The sequence below is a fragment of the Macaca nemestrina genome, chromosome 19 (genome assembly GCF_043159975.1).
Source record: "Macaca nemestrina isolate mMacNem1 chromosome 19, mMacNem.hap1, whole genome shotgun sequence".
In the NCBI taxonomy this organism is placed as follows: domain Eukaryota; kingdom Metazoa; phylum Chordata; class Mammalia; order Primates; family Cercopithecidae; genus Macaca; species Macaca nemestrina.
Window position 1 is genome coordinate 80535903 of NC_092143.1, and position 20822 is coordinate 80556724.

Sequence of the window (20822 nt, forward strand, 5' to 3'; positions counted from 1 at the left end):
GATTTCCCAAGAGGATGCTCCATGTTACATTTCTGTTAATAATATATGAGAGTGCCTATATTTTTACCCTCACTGATACTTGGTATTATTAATATTTTAAATTTATATCAAAGGACTAATAGATAATATTTCACTTATACTGCTTATATTTATTTTTGGGTTGAGCATATTTTCGAACATTTTTGGCCACTTATATTTCTGTTTCTGTGAACTGTTTATTGGGCCTTTTATAAGCCTATTAATGTGCTGGTTATCGTCTTATTTAGTTGTGAGAGAAAAGCCAGATCTTGGGGGATCCTAGTTACCTTATTCAACTTGGGGGAAAATTATTGATCTCAGTTGGATTCCCTTCCTTTGTCGGTGAAATGGGAGTGGATGAGCATGCTTCATGGGGTGTGCGGGATGCCTCGCACATCTTTGGTGCTCAGTGAGCTTGAGTCTCCTTCCTTCTCCAAAGCGGTGATGGCTTATGTTGAGCTCTGCTCCGAGTCTCTCTGCTTTATTCTTCTGCCAGCAGCCAGGGAAAGCACTTTGCTTTTAAGGGCTCCTGCAGTTAGGTCAGACGCACTGGACAATCTCCCAATCCAAAGGCCAACTGTGCCATAGAGTAGAACCTAATCATGGTGTGATATTTTGCCACACTCATGGGTTCTGAGGATTAGGCACGGCATCCTGAAAAGGGGTTGTGCTTTTTAGAATCCTTCCTGTTAATACCATGGCCTTGGGACTTTTTCTTTCCTTTTTTTCAAATACAGACTTGGGTGGAGCCCTGCTAGATAGAGTAGGTGAAAGTGGAGCTGCTCTGGGTGGAGAGGGGAGGGAAGGCTCGGTCGGGCTCCCCTGCTGGGAGCCATCAGAATGTGATCAGTCTGTATTGTTTTATGCAGTTGTCTTTTAAATCACATGGGAGAATAAAAGGATTTCACTCAAGGCAGGACCCCAACAACTGAAATCTTCAATTTGAATGTTATGGGTTGAAGGCATTGAAGGCTACCTCTTGGATCATGGGCTCCATTGGACAGGGTGAAGCATCAAACCGTTAGCACCTTTCTTAAACAGTTTATTTTATTTTATTTTTTGATATACATTTTAATTTAATTTTTCTAAAAAATATTTATTTGTCTTGCATCTTTTTTTATACAAACTTTAGCTTACCCTCTGCTTTTAAAATTTTTATTTTTATTGTTATGGATTTAGGGATACAAGTGCAGCTGTGTTAAATGGATATACTGGGCCAGGTGTGGTGGCTCATGCCTGAAATCCCAGCACTTTGGGAAGCCAAGGTGGGTGGATCTCCTGAAGTCAGGAGTTCAAGACCAGCCCAGCCAACATGGTGAAACCCTGCCTCTACTAAAAATACAAAAAATTAGCCATGTGTGGTGGTGGGCACCTGTAACCCAGGTACTGGGGAGGCTGAGGCAGGAGAATCATTTGAACCTGGGAAGCTGAGGTTGCTGTGAGCCGAGATTGCGCCACTGCAGTCCAGCCTGGTGACAGAGTGAGACTTTGTCTTGGGAAGAAACAAAGGATATAGTGTGTAGTGGTATAGTCTAGGCTTTTAGTGAACTCACCACCCACTTAGTGTTCATTGTACCCGGTAGCTAATATTTCATCCCTAACCCCTCCTGCCCTCAATGTCTATTACTCCTCTTTATGTCCGTGAGCACCCGTTGTTTAGCTTCCACTTACAAGTGAGAACCTGCAGTTCTTGGCTTTCAGTTTTTCTGAGCCGTTTCACTTAGGATAATGTTAGCAGTTCACTAGGGTAGCTATTGCTGAAATAGGGTCCTGAATGGTGGAGCCACAGGACCAACTGATTTGGATAAAACAGGAGAGAGAAGCAGCAGATCCTGAAGTAGCTGAGGGGCTGCAGGGAAAAACCCTGCGACACCAGGGGGCTGCCTGCCACTAAAGGGACCCTATGGCAAAGAGGAAAACAGGGGGCCCTGGATGTGAGGGCCAGGCCTGGCAGGACGCAGCGTGGGACGCAGAGGCAGACGGACAGAACGCGAGCAGCTTTATGAAAGGCCGCCGTGTGCCGCACTTACTCTCCAGTGGGGCAGGAACCAGGCCTGGAGGCGACAGGGCTCGGAAGAACAGGCGAAACACAGCCAGGAACTGAGCTTAGCTACAGCAGGGGACAGACATCCTCAGGACACTACTGCCACTGCCATCCCCACGAGGTCCCTGAGGCTCAGGACTGGACGCCAGAAGCAGCCTCGCAGAGGACAGGGTCTCCAGCATGCGCTGGCTGGAAGCCCGGATCCCCACCCACGGCTGCGGCCTGCTGCTCCTCACATCAGCATCTTAACTTTTTTAGTTTTGCACATTTCACCTGCATGGCAGCAGAGGTGAGTGGGAAAGGCAGTGCTCAGCTTCCCATCTCTGTGGGACAGGAGGCCGGGCGGAGGAGGTTGGAACACACCGGTGCCGAACCAGCTAACTTCAGCATGTGCCCTTCACACCAAAGGCAGACTTCTCCTTCGCACTGTAGTCAATTAAAAACCTGTTACTGCTGCAAGGGCAGCGCCTTTTAATTGTGATTTCCAGTAAGAGGTACATGTAGCATCATGACCCCCATCACACCCCAATCCCCATGTAAATAATACTGAGCCCGACGTTTCATGGAACAATGCCTGTACAGCCAAGTACTCCAATATAGACAATTATATTTAATTTGTAAAAAGTTGATTATAATTTCACAACCCACGAATGGGTTGCAAGTAGCAAGTTGAGAAAAGGTTTTCTAGGGCTCATTTGGACTTCACATAAGGGATTCAAAGCATCAACCAGTTTCTCTCTGTATCTTCAGAATTCCGGCAGAATCAGGCCTCCGGGTGTTCCAGGGACGTGTACTGGTTCCCTGGCTGTTATTACAAAGCAGCAGTTCAGATCCATGGAACTTCTCGACTGTTCTGCCTCTCGGTGACTTGATCCATCAACTGAATAGTACAGCATCTGATCAGATTTTAGAGAGGTAAAAGCATTGGCTCTTCCTGTTTTCGAAGATTTTCTTTCCGCACTCACTTGGCCTCATGTTACCACCCCTTTCCTCTCTGGAGGAGCTGAAGAGAATGGCTGGGTGGATGCATTTCGGGGAGCATGCTCAGTGAGATCCACTCTTCTGCAGGAGCCGCATGCAGCTCGGAGTTCTCTCCCACCCCCCAACCCCCCACCTCTCTCCCCGACTCTACGCTGCCTCCCTAGGCAGGAGTGACTGGCTGTGGGGTCCATGGGGGCCTGTCTGCTGTCCAGCTCAGCCCTCACTGCCTCTCACGCTCTTATCAGTAATGAGCTGATGTTTGGGTTCTCGTCTCTCACTTCTTACTCTAATTCCCGATTTATTCATGGAGAAGAGAGAGGCTCATTTATTGGGACTCCTTCAGCAATGACACTGCTCTCAACTTATTGGCAGGGAAAATGAAGCAGAGGATCCCAGATCCCACAGTGTGTTAATGGAAACCCAAGGCTAGAGGCCAGCCCCCCAGGCTTCCAGCCCCAGCACATCTCTTGAGTACTTTGCCAGTTGGAGGATGTGCCACGAATACTACTAAACAATAGCAATGTCCTTGAGGCAATCCTTGGAGACAGTTGTCAGCACTTTGAGGTTTCTACCTCCATTGGGCTTGCAGCAGACACAAGTGGAAAATGGTGACAAAAACCTACTGCCCTGTCCTGGTTTACCAAAGGTCCCAGAACCACTCTAAAGCCATGAGGTGGTTACGTAAGGGGCGGGGATCCATCTGTCCCAAGTGCTTGAAACAATGCCTGTTAGATGACAAGCCTTCAGTAAATATTGGCAGAATTGAATGGGATCATTAGACCATTAAAATACTTGTTTTTAATCACTTCTAAGAGGGTTCTAGGATGGCTTCAGGCATTTCTTCCTATTTTCAATCCCTACACCATCCTACAATGTTTCCCCTTTTATGGATGCGAAATTGAGGATGAGGTCAGTTGACTGAGTCATGCAAGACCACACAGCTAGTAAGCTGCTGAGCTGTGATTCAGATCCCAGGATATTTGACTCCAAAACCTGAAGGCTTTTCTTTGTCATGTTCTGATACCGCGGCCACAGGCATCAAGCTGGCCATGAGAGAAATCACCATGAAGAGAGCCTAGCTCGTGGAGGCTGCCTCTCCACGCATCAAGCAAGGGTTGGGAACTTTATCGGTACAAAGCAGTAAGCCCAGCCGTGGGCATGTAGAGCTGTTCCCATCTGTACCAGTGAAGCCCAAAGCTCCCGAACATATTCCGCATCCACACCGCAGCGCCTGTCCACAGCACCTGTGAATGCCAAAAGGCACTTCGGGCACGACTTTTGTGAAAAGGAGTATTCTCCAAGTTCAAGTTGAATAGATATTTTGGAAAATACATTCTGTAGGGTTCTTCTGGGGGTCATTTTGAGAAAATCGCACACACCCTTTTTTGTGTGTGTTATTTAGTAACACACGCATGCACAGACACCCGCGCGCGCACACACACGATGGCAGGCTGATGTAGCAAGTGTGCCTGACGCTTTCTGTTGGGTAGTCTTGAGTGTTGAGACTAGAGTTTATGCAGCAGTTGGGTAATTAATTGCTGGAGAAATTGCCGAGGATATTTTCACACAGAAGCCTTCCCCCACCAGCCAGTTACTGAATCGGGTGTGAAGGACTGAAAGACAGCCTCCTCTTCTGGCTGAGATGAAGCCTGACCCTCGACTCCTTGAGGACTCAGAGCCCTCCAGCCCTGTCCTTGTGTTCTTAGGACAAGAATATGAGAGGTGCTATGTAATGGTGTGGAGCCTTTAGAGACACAAACTAGATGCAGGTGGTCAAATTAAAGGCATGAAATTGGCTGCAGAAGCCAGCTCTATTTAAGTTCACGTAAATAACTAGTGGTTTTCAAACCTTAGGGTTGTGTGAAGTTACTGTGAAGCCTGTTAAAATGGAGATTCCTGACTCCGACTCCCAGAGGGGTTCTGATTCAGTTGACCCGAGCTTCAGAAGTTTTAATTTTTAACAAGTAGCTCAGGTTCACACCGGAATTCCACCTGTCTGGCCAACTGGGCATGTCAGAAGAGGCACAACAGGTAATACCCAGGGGTGAACTTCCTGAGCTTTGGGCTTCCTAAATCAGATACATTACAACTTGATTTTAAGGGAAAAATGGAAAAATAACTTGAAAGGACCAAATGGAGAAATGGGTTGAAGTTATGGTTCATGAATATAATAAAGTATTATGTGGCCAATAAAAATAACACATGTACACTCATAATATGGAAACAAGGAAAACATGTTCTCATGATGATTACAGTGACATAGGCAGATTATGGGAGGGTAATAACAGAAATAACGTGATGGTCCTTAATAGTATTTAATTTCATCTACTCAATTATTTTGTTAAAGTCTTCACTACAAGCTCAGTATGAAAATATTGTGTGTTTTGTGTTTTACGTTAATACTGGGCTCTGTAACAAGTAGAAAGGATGTATTTCCTATCTACAAGAAGCCAATGGCTATAGGATGAGCAAAATGTCAAAAGAGATCTAGAGGTGGTGTAGAAAAATTGCAGACTTTTTGGCCAGAAGATTTGTGTTTAAGTTTCAACCTTAGCACCAAAGTGGACAACCACTGGCAAATATCTTAACCTGTCTTAGAGCCAGTTTTCACACCTTTCAAGTGAGAATAACAATAACTACTACCTTAGGAGTTGTGATAATGGTACATGAGGCTAATAAAAATAAAAGTACCTTATAAGCTGTGAAATGCTATTACATATAAATGTGTTTTCTGCAAAGCAAAACAGTGAAATGTCAACTTTAGAAAACTTTCCCCTTTGAGGTTTTTTTCACTTATGAGATCAGAAATCCATCTTTGGCCTGATTAATAGTGAGTTCTTGTAATCAAGCATCTCTGAGACTTGTGTGTGTCAGACAGCAGAGAGGATACGATGGCGTAAGAGGGTCAATCAAGCACTGTGCACTGTGGTCCTGGCATGCACCATCAACTGAAGCTGTGTCCACCAACAAGCCTATGCTTGTCTTTGTCTGTAGAGGGTGGTGGAAAAGCCCATCGGGGATGGATGGACACAGTCACCTGGAGTGTCCATTCACTTTCATCCTCCCCAATGCCCTGTACACAGATTGTGCATCCAGCTCTGGCTGTGGACCTGTGGTGTCGTGATGACCTGGGATCATCAGAGAGCAGGAGGCCATTCCCTTTGGTGCCTCTCATTCCCTGTGTGCTGGCCAGCACATCATTAGGCCTGATGGAAGGCTCTGCCAGGCCCTTCCCCACCGAGGGCCTCGTCAAGCTTCCTTGACAGGTGAGTGGGGTCTATTTTGCTTGAAAGACTCTGGAAGGCTGGAGAAGAGACTGAGTGCTCTCTCTCTCTCCTGTGGGAAGGCAGTGAGCTAGTGCCCTCTTGGGAATGCGGTGGGAGAATTCACCAGATGCTTCCAGCAAAGCTGGGAAGTCCTAGTGAATTACACGATGATTTCCACAGTGTTTATCAAAGATCTTTTGCTCCAATATAAAGCTCCCAAATATGGCATTTCATGATGTGGCTGAGATGTGGCCAAGTGTCCAAGACACATAAATATTTACTAAATAAGCAAGCAAATGCACTTGGAAATGCATTTCTGTCTCAGTATTAATGCGGTGGTCATTGGCATTGATTCTCAAAGTGAGGCCATTTTATGGATCATTCCCAGCAGGGACTAAGAAAACATATCAGTGTCCAGATCTTTTAAGATCCAGGAAGCACAGGGGGAGAGTTCATGTTTTCCAAGGGAAGGTAACATTTTTACACCCCAAGAGTCAGGAACCCCATTCAATGCTGAGCACAGGAGAATTCAGAGGCGTTAGCTTCTGTGAGACTTGGGTTCAAGTCCTAGCTTTGGCCCTCCCTGTGACTATGTGCAAAAACTCCACCTCTGTGAACTTCAGTTGCTTTGTCTATAAACGCTGTCCATGTCTCATGGGGTTATTGTGATGATTAGATAAGATAATATGTATAAAGCATCTGGCCAATGTCGTGCACTCGTTAAATATTAGTTTTCCTTTTCCTTGAATTATTGGATTTGTTTTGAAAACCTTGGGGTTCTACCAAATCTCACACTCCTTCCCCAGGACGTTCCTCTACAGTCCCGGTGTATATATGCAGTGAAAGTGAATCCACATGTTCTTCACTTGTGTATACTAAAAACATCAAAATGTTATTCCAGAAGATTTGTTTGATGTTCAAAACACCAAAGTGGCAGCACTGAGTGGCATGCTCTGAAGATGCCTGTCTTGCTGGATTTTAAAGTGGCACCAGTCAGTGCCTTTAGCATCCCTCCACTTACACTGGTCCTAGCGATAACACAGGCTTATACAATAGCAAAGCCTGGCATATGATTGCACTTTTTGCTGTAAAATGTTTTCACAAATATTTCCCATTTAATCATCAAAACAACTCTGTGTGTGTGTGTGTGTGTGTGTGTGTAGGTGTGTGTGTGATCAATGCAATTATTATCCAACCTTACAGATGGGTTTAAGTAGAATCTCAGAGGTTTCAAGCAACTTGTCTAAAGGCAAAAAGCTGATAATTGGCAATAGTGAGTTTCAGATCATATTTTCAAATGTAGAGCATCCCACGGCTACCTGGAGCCTAGAAATTAGAGGCTGTTCAACATGATTAATCTCTCCCTTTGCCTTACTTTTTCTTGGTTTCCTATGGGAATTCCCACAGAGGTTTTAGCTTTTAGGCAGATCTCGTGGATTCATTGCTCAGTGAGCAAAGTCACTGAGGGCTGGGCTCAGTGAAAATTTTGCAGGCTGAATGATTAAAAAAAAAATCTGGTAAGGATCACAAAATTGAGGGCCAAATGGGACCTTCAGAGGCGCTTTCATTCCTGGAGGCATTCAGGATTTCATTCCACGATTTTGAGTGCAGTCCTGCTATGTGCCAGGCTCTGTGCGCAATCATGAGAGCCAGTGTCAACCACAGTGGTTGTAGTCCTGGTTGTCAGGACTTTAGGGCCAGTCTTCCAGCCAGCCCTCTAAGTTCACAGGTGAAGGAAGAGGCCTGAAGAAGGGACATTACTTTGCTCCAGGCCACATGGCTGGTTAGTTAGAGGCAGATTCACATTCGTCCAACTCTGGCTAATAAGCTTCACCCCACTCCCACAGAGGCCACTCAATTTAGAAGAGAAAAGACATCCAACGCCACGCTTTCCTGTGTAGCAGTGGGAAACGTACAAACGCCCATCTTCCTGCCTGGATAGCTGTCCCAAAGCTTTGGAGTTTTCTTCTGATCGCTATGCCATGGTTCGTGGTGTCCCCTTGGTGGGTACTCGTGGAAGGAAAATCAGAAGTGTTTCCATGGTCCTCACCCGGTGGCTAGGTCTAGGTCCCACTTGCTCTCAGCAAGCAGCCAGTGCCACCCCTGTGATCTGATGGGGGCTGAGGAAGCCTCTCAGTGCACACTCCCCGGGCCACCTCTTCACACTTGGGAAGGTCCAGTGTGCCCTGAGCCCCATTGCTCCTGTCTCTGTGTGGGCCCACTGCTTTCCAGGGGAGGAAGGCAGCCCCAAGGAAAGTTCAGATTTTTGGTGGTGCCTCATAAACCCAGGAAACAGGAAAATAAGCAAAAGAAAAAAAAAAGCCTCACAGATGGGGGGTCGGTCCTAAAACATCAGGCCCTTTTCTGTCTAAATCAAGACATCTGGTCACTTTTTCCCGGCGGGACAAAGAGTCTTTTTTTCCCAAGCCAGGATTTTATGTCTTTAATCTTTTCCAGAAGAAAAGAGTTCTCATTACGTCTGCATCTTATCACATCACTGTATATCATAAAGATGCTGTTATCGCCTCTTCCTTCTGATTAACTGGCCCTGAGTGATTCTAGCTCGTGTTATTAGCTGTGCTCTAAAAACAATGACACTAGTTTCACCCAGCCATCAACAGAGGTCAGATTCATAGGCACTGTTGAGTAATCCACAAGAATCTCTGCAAGCTCTTCATAATAAACAATGACGAGAACAGTTCTTTGTCCAAACCACGGCTAAGAGAGCCTTTCTGTGCAGATATGCTTTGGCACCTGCAACTGGAGTTTAAAAGCCTCCAGCAAGCTCAATTCCAACATGTAGCCTCACTAGTTGGCTTGGTTTCCTGAGTCAAAACAACAGAAGGGACTGGAGATGTAGCACCTGGTGTCTTAAGTGGCCAAGCAGCAAACAGGTGCTATCCCTTTATAAATTAACCACCCTTTGGAAAGGAGCTTGACAGAGAGGAGAGGTTTTGTCTCCAAAATTTAAATGTGGAAATAGAGACATGTGGATATTAGAATAACGTGCAAGGGGCCAGGTACAGTGGCTCATGCTTGTAATCCCAGCGCTTTGGGAGGCTGAGGTGGGAGGATTGCTTGAAGCCAGGAGTTCGAGACCAACCTGGGTAATAGCAAAACCCCATTTCTACAAAATATAAAAATAAAAAGAGTTAACCAGGCATAGTGGTGTGCCCCTGTAGTCCCAGCTACTCAGGAGGCTGAGGTGGGAGCGCATGAGTCCAGGAACTTGAGGCTTCAGTGAGCTATGAGCACACTTCTGCACTCCAGCCTGGGTGACAGGGCTAGATCCTGTCTCTAAAAAACAAAACAGAATAGCATGCAAGGATGACCATGATAGCAATGATGACTATGATGTTAACGATGTGCTGACAATGCCAGTCACTGTCATTTCACAACAAGTGCCCTGATATGGGAAGTACAGGATGGATGCTTGGGGAGCAGAGCATAGTGTAACTGACCCCGTGGTCAGTAGTTTTCAAACATGGCTCTCTGTTAGACTCATCTGGTCTGGCCAGCCTACCCACCCCCAGCACCCCAGGGAGTCTGATTTAATTGTTCTGGGTGAGAATGGGGCCTGGGCATTGGTACTGAAACTCTCCAGGAGACCTTCCTTTGCAGCCAGGGAGGAGAACCTCTCCCTTTGGTGAAATAACTCAATCTGGTGGGATCAGGAAGGAATGCAACAGTCAGTGACTTTTCAGCTCCTTCAAGAATAGGCAAGGTGAAAAGCAAGAAAAATGGTGTATTAGTCAGAGTTCTCTAGAGGGACAGAACTAATAGGATACACACACACACACACACACACACATATGTATACACACACACACACATATATATATGGGAGTTTAGCAAGTAGTATTGACTCCCATAGTCACAAGGTCCACAATGGGCCATCTGCAAGCTGAGGAGCAAAGAAGCCAGTCCGAGTCCCAAAACGGAACTCGGAGTCTGATGTTTGAGGTTTGAGGGGAGGAAGAATCCAGCAGGGAGAAAGACGTAGGCTGGAAGGCTAAGCCAGTCTGGCCTTTGCACATTTTCCTGCCAGCTTTATATCCTGGCTGCACAGGCAGCTGATTAGGTGGTGCCCACCCAGATTGAGGGTGGATCTGCCTTTTCCAGGCCACTGACTCAAATGTTACTCTCGTTTGGCATCACCCTCAAAGACACATCCAGCATCAACACTTTGCCTCCTTCAATCCAATCAAGTTGACACTAGGTATTAGCCGTCACAGGTGGTCTAGGAGAAGGGAACAGGAGCAGCGGGTGTGAGGGCTAGAGGTGAGGGACGGACGCCTGCCAGGAGCAGCGGGTGTGAGGGCTAGAGGTGAGGGACGGACGCCTGCCAGGAGGAGCGGGTGTGAGGGCTAGAGGTGAGGGACGGACGCCTGCCAGGAGGAGCGGGTGTGAGGGCTAGAGGTGAGGGACGGACGCCTGCCAGGAGGAGCGGGTGTGAGGGCTAGAGGTGAGGGACGGACGTCTGCCAGGAGGAGGTGGGGCCATGCTGCAGGGCAGGAGCATTGTAGGTGAGTCAGGACAGGGTGAGGGTGGACATGGAGGGGCAGGTAGGGGAGGGGTGGCGAGGGCTTTGTAGGACAAGCTGCAGGGTCTGCATGTCCTCCTGAGAGTAAAGGGAAGCCACTTTGGTGGCATTTCAAAGGGTAGATGGCATCAGATAAATGAATGAATGAATGAATGAATGAATGAATGAAATGATTGTGGCTGCAGTAGGGAGAATGGATGGGAGAGCGACAAGGCTGGAGGCCAGAGGCCAGGGAGGAGGCTGTGCTTTAATCAGGTGAGAGGGGATGGTGGCCTGGGCAGAGACAATGGCTGTAGAAAGGGATTCACATTATACTAGGATGGGGAACTGACAGCATTTCACAAGAAACTGATATGGAAAGTGAGAGGAGGAGTCAGCATTTCCCAGGTTTTCCTGCCTTTCTCAGGAAACGCAGTGCCCCTGCGACTCCACACTCACCGCCCCCTCGCACGCCTTGTAGCCCTCCCCTGCACTAATCTGCGACTCCGAGTCCACCAAATTCTAGGAGCAGCAAGGCTCCCCCCCGAGAAGTGACCCCTTTCCAGAAGATCGCAGCTGGCTGCGTCCTGTGTAGGTCTCCTCCAGGACTGTGTGCCTTTTAATCTTCCAGTTCACTCCAGGAGGGCCACAGCACACAGAGGTGGTGGCAGGGCCAGGCCTCTCCCCACATCACCAGCGGTGACTCTACCTCCTTCCAAGCATCAGGATGCCCCTCCCTTCCGCTAGCCTCCCCCCCCACCCGCCCTGCCTTCCATTCATCCGGCGCCGGCTCTGTGGGAATTGTGGCTGAAGTCATGTGTGTAAAAGCACACTCTCTAGGAGAGTACACAGAATTCACAGGCCACACTAAAGCCTTGCTTCATTTAACTGCTCCTGGGACCTCATCGCTCTGCTGACTGGGATCCTGAGCCTGGGCGCACTGGTCCTCGTCAGGGGTGATTTCCTGCCAGGTCTGCTTGCCCTGGGATTCAAGTCCCAGAACTTCCCCGCCTGGACCGCACTGCTTAGTGCTGACACCCTGTTGTTCCTGCAGAATCTTTTTGGTTTAGGAGATATTAAGCCAATTCTGTCTCAGTGAAAGTTTGTCAGGAGCTGAGTGATCACTGTCAAAGGTCAGTCTTGACTGGGCAGAGGTAGATATGCGGGGAGGACGGGAAATGACACAGGGGAGGAAGCAGGCTCCGGGAATTAGGCCGGTCAGGGTCACACAACAATAATAGCTTCCCTTTGCTACTTATTTATTCTATGTGCCCAAAGAAGGTTTGCAGGCACAAGCCTCAATTCTAAGTCAAAGCATAGACAGCAGCACAGCCAGCGCAGTGAGGTCCCCATGGCTCCTCGCGGCTGCCTGGTCCCCATCCCATGGACACGCGGCCCGTATGTGTTTGCTCCACAGAGATGAGCTGGCAGAGCCGGGGCAAAATCCCACCTGCCCCCTCGGGCCCATCAGTGTGGCAGACACCAGAAATACTGGTTTGGTGTCGCACAATTTGTACAGTTCATGATGAGCGAATGGGATTTCGGGTGATCTTGACTTTCCTTTTTCTTCTTTTCTGTGTTGTTTGAATGTGTTATCTTTGTAATCATAAGAAAAACAAAGCTGTATGTTGAAGAGAAATTTGGAAGGCATTGTCTAAAGAGATGTGCAGTAAAAAAGAATGGAATAATGCCTTTTGCAGCAACATGGATGGAACCAGAGGCCGTTATTCTAAGTGAAGTAGCTCAGGAATGGAAAACCAAATGCTACATGTTCTCACTTAGAAGTGGGAGCTAAGCTATGCAAACATAGAGACAAACAGAATGGTACAATGGACGCTGGTGACTCAGAATTGGGGAGAAGAGAGTGGGGTGAGGGCTGAAAAACTACATACCGGGTACAATATATATTACTCAGGTGATAAGTGCAGACCTCACCAGTACACAATTAATCCATGTAACCCAAAACTATTTGTACCCCTAAAGCTACTACGAAAAGAAATGAGTGAGTTATTTTGGTCAAACTAAATACCTAGTTGGCTAAGCCTAACAGAGAAATGCTACTGTTGAGCCTCAGAGAAGCTTGGGGGCCACCGTGGCCACGTGTGCAGCCTGGAGAACTGAGCTGGACTGAGTTTTGCTGGGAGTGACAGTAAAATGTAAGTAGAAAAAAAAATCAAGGTATTGGGGACCTTGCCCGCAAGGGCCATGGAAGGACGCCTCGGGTGAACAGAGCGAACCTTAAGACCCTGTCTCTGGGAGGCAGGTGACACCGAACGCCTTTGAGTCTGGTGTCCTTCGTCTGCTGCAGCCCAGTGTCTAGCCGTCCTGGCTCAGTGAAATGAGGCAAGTGAAAGAAAATGCTCAGGAAAGCATCTGGACATCTCAGAGAGATGGCCCAGGCCCTTGGCCTCAAAGATTTTGAATGAATTCTGAGCCTCTTCTCTTCCACATCATCCTGCTCTGGGACAGGCCATCGATGCCTAACAGCGCCTGCCGCTCAGGGCCTTGGATGTGTTGGCCTCGCTGTCATGCCCCATCTGTGGCTATCAGGGAACCGTCAGCATGCTGCCCCGCAGACCCAGTCCACTGACGCAGGTGGCCATGTTTACGGCCCGAGGGCGTCTTAGGAGAGCAGTTCTGCAGTTGTTTGTTTCCTCCCCCAGGTGTGCATCAGCAGGGCCTCAGCCGGGGCGGCAAGCCTGGAAGGCCCTTGGCAGTGTCCTCAGTGCACACAGTCATTTTCCAGCGTGAGTCTGACCCATTTCTTTTAGCCATAGATATTTATGTTGGTTCTTTTGTTCTTCAGGATGAGTTTTCTCTTGTTTCCTGTGCTACTTAGGCTTAGATAGACCCACTCCATCAGCCTGTTGTCTGGGGCCAGAGATACCTAGGTCTCAGGAGTGACACAATTCAGGGATCCAGGTGGGATGCCTGCCATGCCATAGTGTCACAACCAGCATCCTATGTGGAGCATTCGGAGATGATCTGAAAAGCAGAAGGATCTACATCATAGAGTTGTTGTGAGGGTAAAATGCGCTACTGTGAAGGGCCTCATGCAATGCAGGGCATGTTTCAGTTGCTTAGTACATGGTAGCCACACCGTCATACAGCACTCATTGTGGATGGCAGCGTTGGTGGGCTGTGTGGGTGGAGGTCTCTGAGTTCTGGGTGGCACCTAAGCCCCACACTTCCTGCCACCTTCTCGGGCTCGCTCAACTCTCATGGCACTTGATGAAGAGACGGCAGGATGCTCAGGCTGGCTGGTGCAGCAGGATTGGGTGTGGCTTCAACTAGGCTGCTGAGAACTCTGACAATGCTTTGCATTTGTAAGTGGAGGGGAGGGAAAACTTTCCCTGTAGTGAGATCTAGAAGCTTATATACGCTCTTCATAGGGGGCAGGGAAGGGGAAGGGAGACAACTTAGGGGAGGGTAAATGACTTTAACCCTTTGTCTGTGGCAAAGTCTGTCTGGGTGGCATGAACCTCCAGTTTGCTCTGCTGTGCTTTGAGTTCCCTCTTGCCTGGTGGATGAGGTTCCTGGGGAGGGATTCATGACATCTGAGTTCCTTTGGAAGATCTGTCTTTGGGTAGAAACAAGGAGCTTGGAGAAAGCCCCTTCCTGCATCTGCTATTCCCCAAGTAGCCTTGGTTTGAAGAAATTGCCAAGAGTGATTTCAATGTGCCCTTGTGTGTATTTTGGGGTGGCATTTCCTACACTCTTTTATGAACTACACTGCATACAAATAGAACATTGGAAAAAGTCACTTCCTGTGACTGTGCACAAAGGCTTTAAGTTGAGAATTGTCTGATTAATCATCACATGTGCTGTGAGAAACGGCGTGGAACCACTTTATGGGAGAAATATGTCTTTTCAGAGCAAATATCTGAAGACGGAGATATGTGAAGATTCAGGGTGATCATTCTTAGCTGTTCCCTGCCCGTCAGCCACTATTGCTTTTATTTCCTCCTTTTACTGGAAACGGCTACTCCTCCCTTCATAGAATTTAGAAGTCCAGAGCTAGAATGGGCAAGAACATTTGCAGGGGAGCAGCGAGGCCTGAGCCTGGGCTGGGATGCAGTCAGGACGAGACAGCTTACAGCTTGTGACTCGGGGCCTCTGCAAGGGGGAGGGAAGGAGGGTGACATGGACAGTTCTACAAGGCAGGTCTTTCTCTGAGGACTTTCCATTTCCTCTGTTCTTCCACCAAGGCTCAGTTGGGTGGTGAATTAAGTTAACTGGTCATTAAGATGAAAGAGGGAGGAGGAAGTTCAGAGCAGGGCTTGTTCTCCTTCCTGGAAAACAGCCTTGAGCTGTGGTTTGAAACAAGAGATGCTCTTTAAGGATTAGTTGTATTTTCAAAAACCACATCAGATGGAAAACCCAGAGTCACAGAAACTCTGGGCTTGGCTTTGAGTTGGAAGATGTTGCAATGATCTGAACCAGCAGTGACCTCAGAGGTGGTGGCCCTGGAAGGGATTGGCTCTTACCTGAGTTTCCACCTTTCGTTAAGGATACAGCCTGGCTCCTGTCTACAGATCAGTTAAACATTGCAATCATGGAGCCAAAAGCTCACAAACTGGAGTGATTCATAGGACAGCTTACAATCCTGTCCTCAGGCAAAGGTTTCATGATGAAGACACTAGAAGCAATCGCAACAAAAGCAATCCTCACCAACACTTGATATTTTCTTTGTTTTGATAGTAGCTGTCCTGATGTTGTGAGGCAGTGTCTCACTGTATCCTGCGCCGTTTTGATGAAGGAACATCAGATCACGCTTCCTCTGCTGAACACCCTCTCAAGAGTAAAAGCCTCGGCCTTCCTGGTGGCCTCCCAAGCCTGAAGGATTCCCAGTGACCTCTGGCCTCATCTCTGGATGATGCCCTGTCCTTCCCCCAAGCTGTTTCCCAAGCCCACCTAGCAGCCCCGATGTCCTTCTGTATCTGCCTGATGTCTCCGCTTCACCAGGACTTCATATAAGGTCAGATCTTCAGAAAGGACTTCTCTGTTACTCCTACAAAATCAGCAGTCCCTCCTCTGTCTCTGAATCCCTCACTTGGTCTGCAGTCTTTCTTCTCTGCTGTATATGGAGCATCCAGAAATGCCACCTGGCACATAGTAGGTGCTTAGTATTTGCCAAATGAATGAAAGGAAACTATACTGAACTATAAACTAAGACTTCTGAGAGTTGGTGACATTTTTAGATATGAATTTATAGCCAGATTCTTACCAAATTCTATTTGTTTTCAGTGGATTCTCCTGGGTTTCCTGGTATGTAATCATATCATCTACAAATAATGACAATTTTCCTATACTCCCCCCTTCTTTCCTTTTTTATATTTTCCAGTATAATAATTAACAGGGGTGATAGCAACAGCTTTATCTTGCTTCTGACCTTCCATGAAGTGTCTCTGAAATTCCACCGTGGATGGCAAGTTAGTGTTGGCGTTAGATCTGAGGGATGAATTTTGTCATGCTGAGGAAGTACCACGGGCTCCTGTTTTACTCAGGACACTTTGGTTACAGCCAAGGAAGAATGAAGGGTTAATGCTCGTCAGCCCTCTTCAGCACCTACTGGGTATTAAGCTTTCTCTTTGACTCCTTAGTGTGGGCATTATGTGGATGGGTTTCCTACAGTTGGACCGTCCTTGTGTCTTTACCTTTTAAACCCAGATGTGTCCCTGCGATGTGCAGCGAGCCCTTGTTGGCAGGGCCAGCCATGTCCCCTCGTCCCTTGGTCCCCTCAGGAGGCTTGCTGGGAACCGAGGCTGGCTGCGGTGGCAAACTTCCCGGCGAGCCACTCAGGATGGCTTATTGTTTCTGAATTAAACAAACGAAGAATGAGATTCAATTAGAGGCAGCATAATGTAAACCGAGATGGATTTATATTTAGCATGGCAGAGACATGTGGGAAAGAAGGAAACTTCGTTCGTTTCAGAGTTGGGAAGTCTGCTTTGAAGTGTGGGGCTGGGCTCTCTGGATGCCGTCTTCACCTCCCCCAGACGCGCCCCCAGATGTTTCCCTTGAGATACTAAACTTCTTGGGAAAGCAGCAGAGTTCAGTGGACAGCGAGCTTCTGACGCTTGCATGTAGGAGCCTTGCTGTCGCTGTTAAAGCAGCTTTGCAAGGACGAGGCTACGTTGTCCCCATTTCCTCATTTCCAAGTGGGTTGATGGAACCTCAAAATCCTGGTATAATGTGATTAAAGAAGAAAAGAGTAGATTTTTTTTTTGTTTTGTTTTAATGATGAAGATGTCACTACATCGAATTTACTTTTCCAAGCCAAATCCTAGAGAGTGCCTTACAGGGGAACAGCACCCTCTTTGTTATAATTCTGTTTGGGTGGGCTTTCGGCAGGCAAATGAGATGGGAGGAGATTTCATGGATGTTTCTTAATTGAGAAGAGAACATGAATGTGAAACCTACAATAGTAACAGCAAGGACCAGCACAGGACAAAGCCCACCGCAAACTGAGTGCCAAGTGTCATAGTCTGTAGTTTAATCCCCGCATTGAACTGTCCTCATGAGGTGGGTGTCGTCAGCCTGGTTAGGGCTGTGTGCTCCGTGCCAGCAGCTGGGCAGGGCAGTGGGTCTTCATCAGGAATGGAAAGACAGGAGACTTGCTTCTTTCTCTTCCAGACCTGTGTCTTTGGGGTTTTCCATAATCTCTTCTGGTTTGCTGGGGCCTTTTTGTAAGAGGACAGCCTGTTCCATGGCGATGCCGTTCATTTGCTGGGAGCTGCCCTGAAGGAAGGAATCAGGAGGGAATAAGCGATACAGATTTGTAGGGTGACTTTATTTTGTGACAGGGATTTCAGAGTTTATAGCAGGAAGAAAGCAAAGGTGAGTCTAGGGCTCTTGTTGCCTGGGTAAAGAGAAATTGAGCTCGTGCTTCCAGAGGAAGAAGGAAGTGTTAAGCGGGTGACCAGCATGTCTCCTTTGGGGAACGTCTGGGAGCAGCCTGGGGGAGAGGGAGCCAGGCCTACAAAATGTCCCGAAACTGCCTCTGGGGAAGCCAAATCTAGGGCTCACCCTCCAGGAAAGAAGAAACTTTTGGACGAGCGGAAACAAAGTCTTCCTGGAATTTAAACACGGACCCTGCGTTTCTCTAATCCCTTTGCCTAAAGGAGTATTTTGTTGCTTTGGGAAAGAAGCAGAAACTTGTTTAAATGTGTGTTTTCTTTTAATTAATTATGTTTTTCTAAACACTAAAGCATCATGACTTTGTGCTCCCTCCTCCCCACTTCCCCTCTCTTCTCTCAGCCCTTTTCCCCTTCTCCCTGCTCCCTCCCCCTAGAAAGCGTAGACTGGGGCTGAACTAGTTCATGGAGACCAACCTTCACGCAGGGGAGTCTGTGGGACGAAGGGTCTTCTGCAATCATGGTGTTTTAGGAAGATTAGGAAAAATGAATAACTTCCTTGAAAAAATTGGTTTGGAGGATTGTTTTCTTCGTTAGACCTCTGGAAAAAATTCAGTGATACTGCATGAAGGGAAAAGAATTAATACAGCTCTTCCTCCCCTTTTCTTTATTTTTATATCCAGGAGTCACTGGAAAACTCAGACCTTTTCCCATATCACAGACCCAGCAGCAGTTTGGGCGTGCTCTTGTCTGTGTATAGAAAGCATGTCAAGACCGATTAAATTATCTAATTAAAATAATGACCACAGAGAGCCTGTTTATTTTGGCCTGAGGAAGGTCAGCTCCAAGGGCCCCTTCTGTCCTGCTGAGGGTCCCTCCTCAGCCACAAGCACACACAAGACCCATGATGACCTGGCTCCTAATAACCTGCTCCCAGACACGTCAGAGTGGGACTCATGCCACCAGTGGGGACAGGACTCACTCCAGCTGGGACAAAAGACCAATCTTTAAGACTCTCTAGACGTCCATCTTTGTATCTGTATCTGTATTGGTATTGGTGTCTGCACTGATACTGTACTTTGTATCAGTCTCTGGATCGAAGCAGAACTTTCTATCAGTATCTGCTCACCACAGCAACTTGAAGTGTGAGAAGTTCTGGCAAGGGTTATTTTTCATCTATACAAACATGGACAGTTGTTTGACTCAGCTGACTGTAGTCTTGGGTCCTTTTTGCATCGTGAAGATAAAACCTAAGATCCACAGGGCATGTTGACCGGTAACAAGTGAAAAAAAACGCTGCCAGATATTTTTCTTGGTGTTGTTTACACAGTGCTAGGTAATTGTTTGGACTAATTTGTCATGAGATTGTTGGGCTGTCTTGACAATGTGCAGCTCAGCCTACTGAAGGGCACATTCCCGGGACCCTGTGCCACCGTGAGGATGCAGGGTATTAATGAGGGCTCATTCCAGTCAGGCTAGATCAGGGTTCTTTGGCCTGTGGTAAGATTTGGGGGCAGAATGTAAATATGCTGCACATGATTTAATTTCAAGGAAGCCCGGGAGGAATGCACTGAGCCTGTCATCACTGCAAGCCCAGTGCAGGGTGTAGAAATGTTTCTGTGGGCTTCAGAGACTTGCTGTTTGGTCTTGCAGTGATTGAACAAAGTGCTCCCTTTTGGGGGTGGTTGGTTCAATATCCTGTAAGTCCTTAGAATGGAGGCCACAGCCTTGGAAAGCCAGAATGTAAAGCTCATTCTTACTTTCTCCCACGGTCCCAGGAGATGACGGCTGGATGAGCACTCTGCAGAGGGGTGCAGGGAGGCAGCGGTTTATTCAAGGGAAGGGGAAATGTTGCAGCAACAGGTGAGAAATAAAAATTTCCTTGCTTCCTTCCTTCCTTCCTTCTTGCCTTCCTTCCTCTTCCCCTCCGTCCCTCCCTCCCTTTCTTCCTTCCTCCCTCCCTCCCTCTCTCCCTTCCTTCCCTGCTTCCTGTCTTTCTCTTTCCTTTCTTCTTTCCTCTTTCCCTCATCTCTCTCCCTCTCTTTTTCCTTCCATCCTTCCTCCTACATTTAATGAGTAACTGCTATGAGCTATGAGTGTTAGATTTGTGATATTCAATAATATTAACATTGACTAATATTTTTATGAAATTCCTTAAACTTTGGCAGGAGCCATCTTACTTTGGGATACAGGAAGAGAAAAGGAGAGCAAAGTGTGAGTTTCTGTAGGAAAAATTTTTACAAAATGGTATCGAGATTATTTTTCAATTCTGGGTGCTCTTCATTTCTTTGTGTAGCTCTAGATTTCCACCTGGTATAATTTTCCTTCTGCCTAAAGAATTTCCTTAAACACTTTTTGTCATGCAGCTCTGCTGGAGGTGAATTCCTTCAGCTTTTATATGTCCGAAAAAGGTTTTATTTTGCCTTCATTGTTGAGAGATTTTTTTTTTCTGGGTATAGATTTCCAGGTCAATAGTTTTTTTTTTCCCTTTCAATTCTTTAAAGATTGTGAACTATTTCTTGTTTATCCTTCCAGAAATTTTCACTGCATTTGAAAGCGTAGACTTGAATCTATATTTGTTTTTGTTAAAGAAGAATGGGCTGATTTCAGAGTCCATCTGTCTTTTTGCTTCCTGATGCTCCTTTGGGTCTTTGCCTGTCGTTGCACACTGAACTATACTCGTTCATTTTCTTGGCTGTATGGTGCACATGTGGTTACTGTGTCTCATTCAGCCAATCCCTTACTGTGGGAAGTTTAGACTTTCTGCCTTCTATCTTTTTGTTGTTGTAGTAATAGTGTTCTTATTGATATATCTTTATGTTGTACTGCTCTTAAAACACTTCCTTGTTCGTGGGAGTGGACTGCATTTGTTTTTTACTATTTAAAACTTTTTTGTTTTACTTTAAGTTCTGGGATACATGTGCAGAACGTGCAGGTTTGTGACATGGGTGTACATGTGCCATGGTGGTTTGCTGCACCTGTCAACCTGTCATCTAGGTTTTAGGCCCCAAATGCATTCAGTATTTGTCCTAATGCTTTCGGGGGGTGGGGAGAGCACTTTTTTCCTATTCTAAAGTTTTTAGTACTCCTCCAGCATCACCCTTCCTCCTCACCTACCCCCGTCTGTCCCTCTA

General features: G+C 47.0%; 1 long non-coding RNA gene across 4 annotated transcripts in view; it reads left to right on the forward strand.

Moving 5' to 3' along the window:
• LOC139360074 (uncharacterized) overlaps window positions 1-20822 on the forward strand; it is a 47075-nt gene that overhangs the window by 10854 nt on the left and 15399 nt on the right. For 2 of the 4 annotated variants that reach the window (XR_011617142.1, XR_011617141.1), the window contains exons 2-4: window positions 6127-6309; window positions 15533-15809; window positions 19467-19551. This is a non-coding gene — a long non-coding RNA (uncharacterized lncRNA). Of the gene's footprint in view, window positions 1-2812; window positions 2978-4809; window positions 5075-6126; window positions 6310-15532; window positions 15810-19466; window positions 19552-20822 lie in introns of those variants that run through there. The other 2 variants (XR_011617143.1, XR_011617144.1) reach the window with 2 other exon arrangements.